At 36.5% G+C, this 15672-nt stretch overlaps 1 protein-coding gene across 3 annotated transcripts in view; it reads left to right on the top strand.

The window, feature by feature from the left end:
• Nucleotides 1–15672, top strand: part of MBD5 (methyl-CpG binding domain protein 5) — a 438611-nt gene that overhangs the window by 313285 nt on the left and 109654 nt on the right. For all 3 annotated transcript variants that reach the window (XM_072613160.1, XM_072613158.1, XM_072613159.1), the window contains exon 6: nt 6818–6948. The gene's annotated coding sequence lies outside the window, so the exon portion shown is untranslated. The remainder of the gene's footprint in view (nt 1–6817; nt 6949–15672) is intronic.

Here is a 15672-nt window from a genome sequence, read left to right as displayed (position 1 = left end):
GAGTCTCTCTCTGGAGATATTTTATGAGCTGTGGGGAGAGACCCTGCGTAAGTGTGTCTTTCTAGTCTGCCATCTTGGCTCCGACCTCCCATTTCATTCATTTCTATCACTTAATTCATTGAAGATTAACTTTGAGCACTTTTTTCCTCTAATGATTTTTTCAGTTGATGTTCTGCCTTTTGTATTCCATAATTGTTTCTATTTTCAGTAGTTGTAGCAGTATTTATCATTGTTCATAGTAAAAGTTAAATTTATTCAGAACTTTGTGCCTCGACAATCCTCTCATTTCAACTTCTTGCTTCCAGTATCTTGCCATAGCAGTATATTTTTACATAATTTTTCTAGATTATTCTTCTTAAAATACAGCTTTGATCATCTTACCTGCTTAGAGACCATCGGTGCTATCTCAGGAAGTATGGAGGAAGGGATAGATTTTCAAATAATGGGTTAAAAATCACACTATACTTTGTGGTCAGGACTATCCCACTACCAGCCCCAGTCTGTGATGTTGTATTCACTTCATTTCTGGGAAACTACATTAAGCAGTCTGGGAGATGATGAGCCTTGAGTTCATGTTTATATGAAGTCAGTTAAGGAAACTGGCAATGTGTAGCTTGCAGGGAGACCTTTTCTACTTAACCGTGTGTTCTGGAAGACTTCTGAGGTCACTTCTAACTCTGAAATTCTGTTATTCTGCAACTTCCTAATGTCTGTGGGAGAAATTCATATTCCTTCTGCTGGATGTTAAGTCCCATGATAGACTTGTTCCAATCTCTTTTTTTCAATGTTATTTCTCATTCATCTTCTCCATTAGCCGCTGTAATCAATCAGACTGGCCTATTCACTATTCCCTAAAATATACTTTGTGCTGTCCTGCCTATATGTCTTTACCCATTGCTATTCATCCTACCTTAATATCCTCTTTCAACTCTGAAGTCCTTTCTATTCTTCTATTTGCTGTTTACCTTCTACCTCCTTTGAATCAAATTTCTGACTCCCAAGGACCAAAGGCAAATGCTCCTTCCGCTGAACTCCAGTAGAACTTCTCCCTCTTTACCACTTGCGTTTTGCTGTCATTGTCAGTTTGATTTGTGCAGTTCTGTCTTCAATTAGTTTGGCAGCTATTAGATAATAGGCCTTTTATCTTATGCCTTTTGTATTCTCCCCTTTTATACTTCTCACAAACAACAATTATTTGAAACAGCAATTTTCACCTCTTTCTTCTTCCTTTTGTTTTCTAGTGTATTCTTTTGCTCTTCCTTTTCTTTTCTGTCCTTAAACCCTCCAAAAAGAACCACTCTACCCCCTAGGCACTTTATTTTTCTTATTTAAGTCAGTCAAGATCATTTGTTTTTTAGGGATGCCTGTTTCTTCTCTATTGAAATGCTTCATACGTTTCCTTCCACTTGCACAAATTAATTTACCTCCCTAGGTTTCTTTTGATTCCTGTATTCATATTTCAGAATTCCTATTCAGATCACATCTTTTCATCAGAAATGCTTGATAATCCTCTGTTCAATCCAGCTTTGCCAAATAAGCAATTCTTCTTTGTAAAATCATAATTTTCTCCTTTTGGAATATTATATTCCAGTATCTCCTCTCGTTTTTAGTCGAAGTTGTCAAGTCTTCCTTGAGAGCCCTCCTCTCTTGCTCCCTCCATACAGCAAGCCCTGCTGGTTATATTTGTATTGGGCCCTTCTTTGGCTTGTCTGCATGCTCTGGCACTGGACTTGTTGGCAGCCCCTTCCTTATTCTGCAGTTCTTAGAAGAATTCAACGAGTTTATAGTTAGCATTTACGTAGTACTTGAAGGTTTACAAAGCAAAACTCCTTAAAAATGCTATTTTATTTTATCGTTGCAACAACCCTTGTATGTAGACATATTGTCATCCCCATTTTACAGATGAGGACACGGAGATTAGAGGTTAAGTGACTTGCTCAGCATACTACAACTAGTAAGTATCAGAAGCAGGATCTGAATTCAGGTCTTCTTGACTTCAGGTCCAGTTCTCTCTCCACTGCACCTGCATTTCTTGATGATAATTCATTCTGGTGTGTACTTCAGGGTTTTGCTAGTGTAGATGTATGGTAAGTGAGTTTCCAGCCTCTCTGTTCAGGCAGCCACCTTTGCCATAAGTCTGAAAAAGCATTCCAAGAATTTGCTATATGCCAGGTGCTTTGCTAAGTGCTGGGGTACAAAATATAAAATGTAGGGATACAGATATGCCAACACAAGACAGTTCCTGCCCTCACAGAGCTTATACTCTAATAGTAAAGGAAAACAATATATAGAGAAGTAGTGGCTATTAAGGTTTATTTTAACCTAATACATCCAGGAGTGGTGACTGGAGCCATCAGGCAATTTACTATCATGTCCTTTCCAGGAATAGTTCAATTGATTTGATTAGTGTTCCTAAAACTAGATATATGAAAACAAGAGTGGGGCCTGGAGTTATGGGGAGCTGGAATGGCACACTCTGTGGTGTGATGGTTCTAGGACTGCGCTAAATATAGAAGACTTACCAATGAGGAGCCCAGAACCCCAGGACAAGAGCTTAATAACAAGTTAGAGGTATCTACACAAACTGGATACAGGAGGTACAGTATGAATTGCCGGAGATAAAAGGTACATCGTTGCTTTTGATGGCTTCAAGTCATCTGACCCAAGTTAATTTTATTCTCAGGTTATGAAAGTACTGGTAGATATGATTGTTAAGTTATTATCAGTGACAAAAGATAAATGAAAAAGGAAGTGGTATCCTGCATGACTTGAGAAGGACAAATGTCCCAGTTTTTGTAAAAAAGGAAAAGGAATAGAGTTGACAAATTCTAGCTATGCCAGTGCACTTGACTTCCACTCAGAGATAATTTATCTAGATATTACCCAAGTATTTGATAGAGGAACTCATACTATTCTTGTGGAAAATAAGGATTAATATAGGCAAAGGAACAATATAAAATGATGAATTCCAAACTGGCTGAATATCCAACCTCAAAAAACAATAATGAATAGTTCTATTTGAGCTTGGTAGAAGGTCACCAGTGGAGTGCTTCAAGGATATGTGCAATTTAAGATTTTTATCAATTAATATGAGTGCAAATGATGATCATTCTGTAAATTATCTTTTTTTTAAGCCCTTACAGTATGTCAGACACTGTGCTGGGCATTGTGGATACAAAGACAAAAAAGCAGTGCTTACTGTCAAGAAGTATATATTCTGTTGGTAGAGACATGTCCATGCATAAGCATACGCAAAATAAATTCAAGGTAATTTCTAGTGGGAGATGGAAGCAGCTGTGAGGCTCAAGAAAGGCTTTATATAGGAGATGGAAGATAAGCTTGGCTTTGAAGGAATCTGGGGGTTCTGAGAGGCTAGAGGGAAGAGAGAAAGCATTCCAGGCAAGGAAGACAGCTTGTGCAGAGGAGCTAAAGCTAGAGATAAAAATATTATATTCAGGGAGCAGTGAGAAGGCCAATTTGACTGGCACCTAAAGTGATTGAAGAAGAGGATGCATAAAAAGCCTAGAAAGGTAGGTTGGATCTTAGTTGTTAAATGCCAATGAGAAAAGTCCAGGAGGAATAGAGAGGCAATAGAATTTATTGAGAAAGCTAGTGATATACCTGTGTTTTAGGAATATCACTTTGACAGCTATGTTAATGAGATGTGATGGGAAAGATGGCTTCTACAAGACAAGCAGGATCCAAAAAGATCTTAGTAAGTTAGAGCATCAGTCTGGCTCTAATAAGATGAAAATCATTAGAGATAAATATAAAGTCTTACAGTTTGGTTCAAAAAAATCTGATTCATAAATGCAATATGATGAAGATATGATTAGGTGGTAGTTTATCTGAAAGAAATCTGGAGTTTTAGTGAACTGCAAACACTATAAATCAACTGTTCTCTGTGCCTACTAGAAAAATGAATATGGTATTGGGCTTCTCTAAGAGAGACATAGTTTGCAGAAGTAGAGAGACAATAGATCGGCCCTGGAACAACCACATGTGTAGTACTGTGTCCCACTGAAAGACCTCTTTCAACTAGAGATCATTTAGGAGGCAAACAGGCTTTATGAAAAGCTCTTAGGAGACTAGGCTGACAGAATGGGGATGTTGAGCCAGGAGATGAGAAGATGCTAGGTATAGGTGGAAGGAGACCTTTCTGTCTTCAAGTCTTTAAAAGACTGTCATGTAGAAGATAGAATTAGCTTTTCTTTTTGCCTGAGAAGACAAAACCCGAAGCAATTGTTGGAAGTTACAAAAAGATGAATTTTTATTGTCAGGAATAATCTAACCATTAGAACCATCAGAAATGGAGTATGCTGCCTTAGGAGTCAGTGTGATGGACATACAGACCGAATGCTGGGAATACTATAATCATTTGAGATTTCCTTGGAGTGTGGGTTGGACTAGATAGCTCTGAAGATCCCTTCCAGCTTAAAAACTCTGTTATTCTGTCAAATGAGTATCATCACTTCCAAGGTATTCATGTTGGGAGACTATCTGCTTGTCCCAACAGTACTTCCTAGCATAGTACCTTGCCCATACTAAGCAATCAGTAAATATTTATTGAACTAATTTTATGCTTTATTTGGTAATTTATAGATATTGTATTTCTAGAGACTGCCACAGTACTATGTGCAATAGCCAAAATTAATTTAGTTATTTTTCCTTGTACTCATAATTTTTAAAAAATTTGATATGCTTAAGATGGAAACTGTAAGAGTGATTGCTAGAGACAGATTGTGGAAATGAAAATGTTTATTCCATTCCTCGAATATTAAAAAATTTTCTGTAATAATTCAGAGTTGGAGAGGTTCTTGGGAATATGATGTCATAGAGCTTGATTTGGAATACTCCTTAAAAATCATTCAGTCTCTGTATTCTTTTATTATTTTAATGCTTTTTTAAAAATTTTATACCAGTTATTTTCCAAAATGCCCTCTTTTATAACAAAGTAAATATTAAGCAAAATCAATTGACCTGGCAACTGTATCTGACCAAATAAGGTGCATTCTGCAGTATGGCCCTCTGCTTCTGTACAGGCAGATGAGAATGGCATTTCATCTGTTTTACCATACCAAAATCGGTCATTATATTTACTCAGCTGCCTTTCAGTGTTGTTTTCATTTTCATTAGTGTAGTTATTTTAAATATTATTCCCCTAGTTCTGCTTACTTGTCTCTCAACCCATTCATACAAGTCTTCCCATACTTTTCTGAATTCTTTAAATTCATCATTTCTAATGCATGCACCTACCACAGTTTTTGGTTGGCACTTAATTGTTTCTGCTGTTTGCTACCACAAGAAACTGCTTACATGAATGTTTTATTACATATGAGCCCTTTCTATCTTTGATTTCCTTGAAGTACAGGCCTACTTGTAAGATTACCAACTCAAAAGATATGAACAGTTTAGTGACTTTTCTCACAAAAATCCAAATTATTTTGGAATGGTTGGACCAAGGCATAGTTCCACCAGCAGTGTATTTTTGTAACTGCTTTTCCATAGGTGCTCTAATGCTGACCATTCCAGTCTTGATTGGTAGGAGGTGAAATTTCAGTGTTTAATCAAATTTTTCTCATTACTAGTGAGTTGGAGCATTTTATCATATTGTCATTGATAGTTGCAATTCCACCTCCCCAGCCTGTTCATATCCTTTGACTGTTTAACTACAGAGAAATTACTTTTTCTTAAATTTTGTGTCCACTCCCTTCAGATCACCAATACCAATCCTGTGTTATAGGGATGTTTGAAACTTTTCTTTTCTCACTGCTGTTTTTTCCCCTTTCTTCCTACTTTGGTTTTCTCTAGGCAGAATATTTTTAGTTTCGTAGAGTTCTGTATTTTATGATTACCTCTATCTTGTTTGATAAATTATTTTTCTGCTTTTAATAACGTGAGCATTTAGATTTGGATGTTTGTATGAACTTTTTGTGTAAAGTTTTATGTAAACTTATTATAAGATCTAAAATACTAGTTTAATCTGATTTCTGCCAAACTGCATTTTGATATTTTTTCCTCAATTCTTGTTGAATAATGAATTTTTCTTCCAATAGTTTATGCTCTTGCAACCTCCTTATTTTATAGAAGAGTAAATTGAGGCCCACAGAGTTTAAATGATTTGCCAGTGTTCACACAAAGACTAAGCTTACTGAGAGTATATCACAAATTTTAAATGCTATTTATAAATTTATGATATGATGAAAGTCAACACAAGAGGATATTTTAAACTCTATAAATCTGACACATATTTGGTTAGGCATGATGACCTGAAGTAACTCATTCTCCATGAGAATGATCCCTGTTCTCCTCTTCTTTCTTACCTGCTTCACAGTCCACTTGGCTAACTTCTATTTTGGGCATTCAAGAATGCAATAAATGTAAAATTTCATAGACTATGCAAAATATGATTGTGCCTGACTCCTTTATACCTTTCCAATTTTTAATACATATAGCTGCACAGATTTCTGATCTTAGTTTTAAGGTCTGTTATTAAAAGTGTGTCATATTTTTTAATAGATGAAGTAAATTGTGCTTTTTCTTCAGATGTTCCTAATATGTAGGGGTAGTGAAAGAGAAGGGGAGTATTTGTGTATTTGTAGAAATGAGAGGAGAAAGAAAATGAGAGAGATTTTCCTATTATAGACTATGTAAATTTGTTTTATGTGTTGTATCATCTTTACAATAGTTTGCCTCCTGTAGTGTGTCATTATGAAACCTCTTGCCAATGACACTTCTATTTTTATAATTTTTTTTATTTTGAAACAATATCCTTAAGTGAATATGCGTACCTGTTTTGCTTTGTTTTTTGATACAGGAAAAAGAGGTGCTCTCTTACTATATAAACAAGGAATCATAAAGATATAATAAAACATTTGAGAGATTTGATCTCTCCAGTGAGCAGTGGACTTTGGAAGATTGGTTTGGTTTATCAGTTCCTGTTCTGGGGTAAGTATAGAATGTTCGTTTTCTCTCTGTTGTCTCTTTCTCCCTCTCTCTCTTCCTTTCCATTTTGAACGTATATGTTTGACCTCTTTCTCTGAATACAGTTAATTTTCAGTAAATATAAAAGACATTTGACAACTTCAGATTAAAATACCAGATGTCACCAGATATGCAAAAGTATCATTCAGTTTAGAGTCAGTTGTTACATTCCTCTATGGCTGTTACATGCTGAAGACCCTATTTACATCATTGACTTCCCCTGGGTGTAACAGTATGGTAGGTTTCAGAATATGTCATTAAGGAGAGACACACTTGGACCAGAAATTGCAATTAAATATGTGCCTCTTTTAAGAAAAAAAATTTAATTAATCTAAAAACTCAATTTGTTTCACCAAAAATATTGCCTGTCTCATGGATCACAGACCAAATTAATAGTACACTTTTATTTAGCACCTGATGATACATAAATAAATGCTATATTCCATTAAAAACCAAGTCTCTTTTTCACCCATTGTATACATGGCATACTTGTAGCCTTGAAAGAATGTTAGCTGTTAAATTTCCAAATGAGTTACTGTGACTATTTTCCTAAGTCTTTTAATTTATATTAAAATTTAAAAATAACTTTGTCTTTTCAAAATGTGGGTGATATTTTAGTGTATTTTCTTACTTGAAATAATTTGAAATTCCAGATCTAAAATGTTATAAAGAATTAATATTTGAGTAGTTTATAAGATATTGGTCATGATGAAACTAATTCATCCCCTTTTGAGTTTTTAATAGGGTTCTATAGTATAAGTCAAAACTAAGACTTAGAGATAGACTATGTAAATGGCTTCTTATGATCTAGGTCTCTAACATTTTTTCTTATAAATGTATAAATTTTTGGCACCAGAGGTTTCTGCTTTTCATGTCATTTTGTTTTATAATTCAACAAAAAGCATATCTTATTGTGAAAGAGCAAAATCTAGCACAGGTAATATAATCTTTAAATTGGAGGTGAGAAGACTGGGATAGATGTACAGTTTTCAACCTTTGTCTTAGAGCTTTGTCCTAGATTCAGTGTGTAAAAGACATCATAGGGTATAAACTAGATGTGTAGCAAATAATACATTGTAATCCAAAGAGGACAGAATACTGTCAAATGTGGTTTTTCTTCCATTAACTAGACTGGACACAAAATAAAGGAAGAAGTAGAGTAAATGTTAATGCACATTGAAGAGGAAAGATTGAAGTCAAGAAATGAATTATGTAGTTTGAATGGAATCGTATAATTTTTATAGTTGAAAAAGACCTTGGAGATCTTCAGTTCAACTGCACATTTTGCAGATGAGTTAAGTAATTTGCTCAGTCATATAGCTAATTGTCCCCTCTGACATCCCCTAATCTAGAATTTTAGCCCCTGAGATAAAGAATTGTTTATGTTTTGTCTTTGTATCCCTTGTGCCAAGCAGTGTCTCATTTACAGAAGCTATATAATCTAAGGTCATTTGAACTTTACTGAATGGAGGACAGCTAAGTATGTAGTAGATAGACCTCTACACTTGGAGTCAGGAAGACCTGATTTTGATTTCTGCCTCAGACATTTATTAATAACTGTGTGACCATGGGCAAGTCACCCAGTCTTTCAATTTCTTTGTTTGTAAAATGATGATTTGAACTCAGCAACCTCTCAGGTCAGTCATTCCTGCTCAAAATCTGTGATCCTGTGCTGTGAAGTAAAGTTATTGTCATAGTTTGAATTAAAGCCCAGGTCTCCTCATTCCTAAACCAGTGTTCTTTCCTCATATAATTAAGACTTTCAGAAAATATCTCTGTAAAATCATTGCTTTAAAGTCAGAAAAAAATAAGTCTCATTCCTAGCTTTTGTTTTTACATCTCCATTTTCTAATATGTCTCTCTCCTTTCTATCCAACCCAGAGAACCATCCTGTAAAACAGATAATGAAAATGAGAAAAAAAACAGTTATCAAAATTAATATATCAGCCAAGTCAGGCACTATATGTAGCATTCACAGCTATTGTCCTCCACCTCTGCAAAGAAGGGAGGGAGGTGCATATCTGCTCTTTGGGGACCAAACTTGGTCATTATAATTTCACAGCATTATTTTTTGTTGTTTTTCTTTCCACTCATATTATTGTCATCTTGAATATTGTTTTACTCATTTAGCATATTTCATTTTGCATCAGTTAATTTGTCTTCCTGTGCTTCTCCATATTCTTCATATACATTATTTTTTATGTAGCAGTAATATTCCATTATGTTCATATATCTAATTTATTTAGATATCATCTCATTTAGGAATTAGCAAATGATAACCCACAAGCTAAATCAGACCCAACAAGTGCTTTTGTAACTATGAGCTAGGAGTAGTTTTTACATTTTTTAAATGGCCTTTTTGGACTATTGTTTTCCAGCCCCTGGCCTGGTTGATGGCCATCAACTTTGTTTCCTTATGATAGAGAGATAGGTAGATAGGACCTTTATTAAGAACTTGCCAGGCTCTATTCTGAGTGTCAGGGATGCAAATGCAAATGAGTGAAATAGCTCCACACCTCAAAAAGCTTATAGTTATGATGAGAGAGAAATAAAGGAGAGCTAGAAATACAGTAGAGTGAGGTGCTATATTCACTTTAGCATGACATGGAAATGGTGAATAAGTGCAATGGAGGCCTGGGCCCTGGCAACATGAAACAAAATTTGTCTTGTCAGAGTTGGGGTATGATTCTAGATAATTGGTCCCAGTGGAGAGGGCATGTCATCAAGATATCCAAAAGTTCAGAGGAGACCTGAACTTGGCAAGATAAGGCAAAAGCCATGGTGGATTCCAGGGGAGGAGTCCAAATGCTGCTATAAGTATTTTGTTGTATGTTGGGCCTTCCCCCCTTCCCATTTTTTGCTTCCTGGGGATATAGGATTGGGTAAAGTTTCTGGGCATAGACATTTTAATCACTTTCTTAGCTTAATTCTGAATTCCTTATTTAATTTTTGAGCCAAATCGCAACTCTACAATATATTAATGTGTTTTTCTTTACACAACCCCTCCAACATTGTTAGCATTTTGACAGTTTGCTCCATATAAGATGAAACTTCATAGACGTTTTGATTTTCAGAAATCTTCTATAAAATTGTTAATAGTTTGTTGTTTTTCTTTGGGGAAATGTTTGTTCATATCATGTGACAGTTTACTTATTAGAAATGACTGCTAGTTATATGTGTTGTATTAGCTGCAATAAAATAGCAGGATACAAAATAAATTCACAGAAATCAGCAGCATTTTCCCATAACAATAAAATCCAGGAAAAAATAATAGAGAGGGATGTCCTAGTCAAAGTAGCCATAGCATTCATAGAATACTTAGGAGTCAATCTGCCAAGAGACTTGTATAGATACAATTGCAGAACACTGAAAGAAATAAGTACTTAAATAATAGGATTGATATTCAGTGCTTAAAGCTGGGCTGTACAATAAAAATGACAACAAAACCTGCTAAGATATAAATTTAGTGCTTTGCCAGACTTTCTAGTTCTAGTTCTAAGTTTATAGTTCTAGATAAATAGCGACAAAATTCACTCAGAGGAACAATTCTAGTATCTCAGAGATACTAATGAAGATAAATAATAGTAATAGAGTTAAAATACCATTCATAATCTCAGATAATATTCTAAAACCTTGATGTCAAACTCAAATAGAAACTATCCCTGCAGGCTGCATGTTGACTTAGAAAACAACAAATTAACATTATCTATGTTGTGTTGTATTTGTATTTGCCTTATTAAACATTTCCTTAATCTTGTTGGGTAGCCCTGATGTGAGTATGACACCTCTGGTCTAAAGCACTAATCTTTAAAATTATCTAGTACTGCATTAAAAATATTAAAACATCAGAGGAAGAGACTATATAAAGAAGAATTTTAAAAATTGAACTCAACCCAATGTTTCATAAACCTGAGAACGTAAATTACTTGGGAGTGAACTCCTATTTAACAAGAATTGATGGAAAAATTAGAAAGAAGTTCTTGCTAAAACAGTTGGGCCGAATTAGTCTTCAAAAAACATTTTATGCCATATGACAATATAGGCTCAAAATGAATATGCAACCTAAATATTAAAGTTCATACCCAAAAACAATTAGAAGAAAATTGGATGAGGTTTACAGTAAAGGACAGAGGTAATCACAAAAGATAGAACAGATCATTTAGAATTACATAGAATTAAACAGTTTTTGCACTAGTGGATAAAAAAGGAAGTAATAAGTTATGGGAGAAAAAAAGCTTTGCTTCAAATGTTTCTGATATCCAAGATACATAGGTAACTATTCCTCTTAGCTTTTAGGACTAAAGTGGTGAGCAGAGAGAAGAGAGTTTCTGAAGTCAACATTAGAAATGAAGTTCTGGAGGGAGTTTTACAGCATAGCTGGAAAGAGGTGCTTTTTTGAGAACCTGAATAGGAAAAGTAATAGGATCTATCAAAGAAGCATGTGATTGCAGGAGATTCTGTTTTCTCTTCTCTTTCCCTCTTTACTAAATATTTGAATTAATATTTATAGACATTAATTTATGTTTATAAAGGGAAAAGTCATTAGATATATGTATGTGTATAAAACACTTCTGTATCCCTATATAGTTGTATGTTTGCTTAACTCTTATTTCCATTATTAACTCCTTACCTGTCACCATTAACTCTTTTCAGTTTTTAGTTCTGCATTGTTTTGGTATTAAAATATTTCATTATAAATTCAAAAGAAAGCAACTGATGGAACAGATTGACAGTCTAACATTCATGGTTTCTTCAGCTAATTCTCTAAAGATATGTATGAATTAAACAGACCCTGAAATTGTAGAAAGGAGTTGGTTTTTAAATAAAGTTTCAAGGTATTTAATTCTAAATAGCAATCACAGCTTTAGCTTCGGGCTTTCCTAGGAGTTTGTGAATATGTATTAGGAGAGATTATAGACCGCAGGCTAAGCCTTAGGACATTAGTCACTTCTGGCTAGCCAGTCATCTTCCAGTCCTCATCATGGCCCTTGAGATTGTATGATAGTTTTTAAATTATAGGAGATCATCGATCCTATATCTTTCAGTTTACTGCTGAGGACTCTCAGAATTCTGAAGCTCAGATTGGGAAGATAATGTCTTACTAAAATTAAAATCATTGGTAAATTTCTTAGATTTAAATGTTATTCTGTTCTCGGGCTTATTTTCCTGAAGGAAGTGAGTTGAAACAGATTTTTTTTTTAAAGCAAATACATCTATTTTTCCATCCATTCCCAAAAATTACTGGAAATACACAGGTGCACACACTTAGACATACACACAACCACAGTAATACCAAGAAAATAACAATTTGTGTCCAACCCAATCAGTAGTGTAATCCATGTTCTGAGAGTCTGATTAAAATACTGACAGACCTAAAAGGAGTTTCAGCTTTGGGATTCTCTTGTGTTACCTTTCTACAGATTTATGTTCTGAGGAATTACATCTTCCTTACAATGGTATAAAGTGAAAGTAGAGTGAACATATCAGTGTCACTGATTTTTAATTTAGACCCAATTCTATTCCCTGGAAAAAAAAGAGAGAAGAAATACCTGATTGCTCATCTTGTTTTCAGCTTCCTTCTAAGAATATCAGTCTTCTCAGGGTATCTCCTTTGTTTGAATTTTTTTTTCACTTAATCATTCAACAAGCATTTATTAAATACTCATGCCAGACACTGTTCTCAATACTGAAGATTTAAAGAAAAATCTAGAACAAATCTCTCTCCTCTAAAGCCTTGCATGTACACATAAAGGTGCATATGTCTTTAGATAGTATACATAGAGAGGAGGCACCGGTAGTCTAAGGGACCAGGTAAATTTACTTGCAATAGCACCTGAGCTGACTTTTGACATTCTAAATTTATTACGTCCAAAACTGAGCTCATTTTCTTTCCCCAGAACACCGCCCCCTTGCAGACTTCCCTATTCCTGCCACAGGCATCACCATCCTTCCAATCCATTCATAACCTCAACATTAATCTTAACTTCTTACTCTCAAGTAGCTACTCATCTGCTCAATCTTGCAGTCTTTACCCAAGCCCATATTGAAAGCCTTATGTCTACTCAAGCAGCCAGCACCTTAATTCAGGCCCCCATTGCTGGTTACCTGGATGATTATGAGAGCCCTTTTTTTCTTCCTTTAGAGTCTGGATCTCCCAATCCTGCCAATACTGGAAGTGCAGTTATTGATAAGTCCAGGAGCTTTGACTGCTCTGTTTTTGACCTGCGATAATTTTGCCTCCCTAGATTGCCTGGTGCCTCCTGGCTGGGGGAGTCACTGCTTTGGTGCCAGACTTAATGCAGACACCAGATTGGCTGAGTCCACTGCAGCTCAGAACCTCTGAGCTTGAGTGATCCACCAGATGGTAGAATTTTCTTGTTAATGGCAGTAGTTAAAGAAACCTAGCACCATTCCCAGAAGGAGCTTTTGAATTGGTTTCCTTGACTCAGGGATCACAACTCCAATTCCTGCTATGTACCACTTCCAAAGTAATTTTCCTTAAGTTTGGATCTGACCATGACTCCCCTATTCAGTCAACTCCACTGGTTTCCTATTGCCTCTAAAGACTGTTATATGAACTACTCTTCCTGGTTTTTAAAAGCCCTACAAACCTGATTCCAACCTATCTTTCCAGCATTAGTCAATCATTGAGTGTTAAGTGCCTTACTATATGCTAGGCCCTTTTCTGATTCTTCAGTAGCTTTGGCTATAGCACCAGCAGGAGCAGTTTCTGGGCTGCACTGCACAGACTTACTACAAATTCTCCCAAGATGAAGGCCAAGGGCACTGGGATGAAGGATTGCTACTCCCAAGGTACAGGGTTCTGATCTATCTCCATCAAGATCTGAGGAAAGATGGTAGTTAAAGTGATACACATGGTCATTTTATTTGCCCAGCTCACATAGGCTCCTGTTACCCCCTCAGGGTACCATGCCTGTCCTTTTGGTGACATTTTGTGGGGATGACTGGCCCCTCCCAACAGAAGTTGCTTCCTTGTATAATGGCTCTGAGGGCTGGGCTAGAAGCAAGACTGTTGGGGGTGGGGGTGCGGGTGCTCCATTTCCTATTTCCAAGGCTCCATTGTTAGTCAGCGGTTGGTGGTAGTGGTAACAAAGAAGGTGGTCTCCCTCTTCCCAATGATTTTTCCCCAGTAATGGCTGTGGAGACTGGGCTAGAAGCAGGCCTGGCTGTTAGGGAAGCACTGTCATTGCCAGCATGCTTGGCCTCAGGGTCGAAAGGGGAGATCAGTGTTGCGGTGCTGTTTGATTTAGCCAGCCTCGCACATGCTGCCTCCTGCTTCTCCCTCAACCAGACCCTCCAGGTACTCCCATGGTTTACTGGCAATGACATGGTGAAAGTCCAGAAAAGGAGAGTGGCAAGGAACAGATGAATGGGAAGAGAATGGAGAGAACTGTCATAGAACCTGGAGAGGAGAGCATGTATAGAAGAAGACAGAAAACAGAAGCAAATGTTGTTACTTTGATTTAGTTTCAACAAGGATTGAGAAAGGTAAACTTGAGGAGAGCAGGGACTCATTGTCTTTTCTCTATTTAAGGAGCCTTTATATTGCTGACCTCTAGGCACAGCATCTCTTCTGGGAGAGTGTTTGCTGGGACCTGCTCCTTTCTACAACTCAAGTCATAGTTGTCAAGAATAGTTTTCTCATTAGTACATAGTATATTGTCTTCTTTGCTATCAGAGGTCCTGTTGTATGGATTGTCTCCCACAAGGGCAGTGGTTCTATGGCCCTAGGCGGGGGTTGAGATTTCCCACTGTAGCCCTAGCATAGATAGAAAGATACTCTCTACCAGCTGTTCCCAGCTGGTTTTAGCACTGAGTTTAGCAAGCTAACTTAATGAAGGCTGTCACCAGGGGCATGACCAGTCTTTGCCGGTGAGTGCCAATTTCTGCCTTGATAGCTTGTTGTCATTTACTTTAACATCACATTATCTGTGGTTACATGCTGGTCTGGGTCAAAAACCAGTCAGGGGACCAACTTCTGTTTCTATTTAAATCAGTACCAATCCATACTGACTCTCAAACTCCCAGTCAGTCCCATACTGTGGGCCGGGGATGTTCCTCCCTCCTGGCTCCTTCCTTCATCCCAACTGGGCCAGTTGCTGGCTATTCAAGACAACAGTAATAGGAAACTGAATACTGAAGCCCTTGGACCTGCCCTGTGAAGGCCAAGAAGGTACTACTGTGCATTGTGGGAAATTCAAAGTCCTGCTGCTCCCCTCTTGGCATCCTCCTCCCAGCAGAGCCATGTCACCTTTGTTTTTATGTTGACAACTTTAGCACAGTGCCTGGCACTTGGTAAGCATATTATTAATACTTTTTAGTTAACTGGTTGATCCTGGCACTGCTAAATACTCTGCTCACCTAGGATAGAAAAGTTATTTTACACAGAATCACTAAATATTATCCTTTACCTTGCCTAGCATTCTTAGCAACTTCCTTTCACAGAAGACTGCTTTTCTTGGAAAAAAAAAAAAAGACTTTCTTCCCTTTTGAACACCTTAAATCCATTTGGAATGAACAGTTTAAACAGATAGTACAGGACCATCCAAAAATTGCCTATATTATATCTAACTGTAGTAAATATTCATTTCTCAATTTTAAAACATGTACGTATATGACAATTTCATTGTTTTTCCTCAAATGATGTGTAAAGTGGGACAGTATACA

The sequence above is a fragment of the Notamacropus eugenii genome, chromosome 5, assembly GCF_028372415.1.
Source record: "Notamacropus eugenii isolate mMacEug1 chromosome 5, mMacEug1.pri_v2, whole genome shotgun sequence".
Lineage (NCBI taxonomy): Eukaryota > Metazoa > Chordata > Mammalia > Diprotodontia > Macropodidae > Notamacropus > Notamacropus eugenii.
Note: the sequence above shows the minus strand (reverse complement) of the source record. Positions and strands in the feature narration are given on the sequence as shown.